The following is a 414-nucleotide window of genomic DNA, read 5'->3' as shown; positions in this document are numbered from 1 at the left end:
GATTATGAAATCAGCAGGGATGTAAAGGCCTTCAACCTTTACCAACACGTCCTCTACTATTCCATAAGCTTGTCTCAATGACTTGTCTGCCAATTGTAATGAGAACAAGGCAGGCTGTACCTCAATGATCCCCAGCTTCTCCATTACAGAGAGTGGCATAAGATTTATCCCTGACCCTAGATCACATAGAGCCTTTTCAAAGGTTATGGTGCCTATGATACAAGGTATTAGGAACTTGCCAAGATCTTGTTTCTTTTGAGGTAGAGTTTTCTGAATCCAAGTATCTAGTTCACTAATGAGCAAGGGAGGTTCACTTTCCCACGTCTCATTACCAAACAACTTGGCATTCAGCTTCATGATAGCTCCTAAGTATTGAGCAATTTGCTCTCCAGTCACATCTTCATCCTCTTCATA

The sequence above is a fragment of the Arachis duranensis genome, chromosome 5 (genome assembly GCF_000817695.3).
Source record: "Arachis duranensis cultivar V14167 chromosome 5, aradu.V14167.gnm2.J7QH, whole genome shotgun sequence".
NCBI classification, from domain to species: Eukaryota; Viridiplantae; Streptophyta; class Magnoliopsida; order Fabales; family Fabaceae; genus Arachis; species Arachis duranensis.
Note: the sequence above shows the minus strand (reverse complement) of the source record.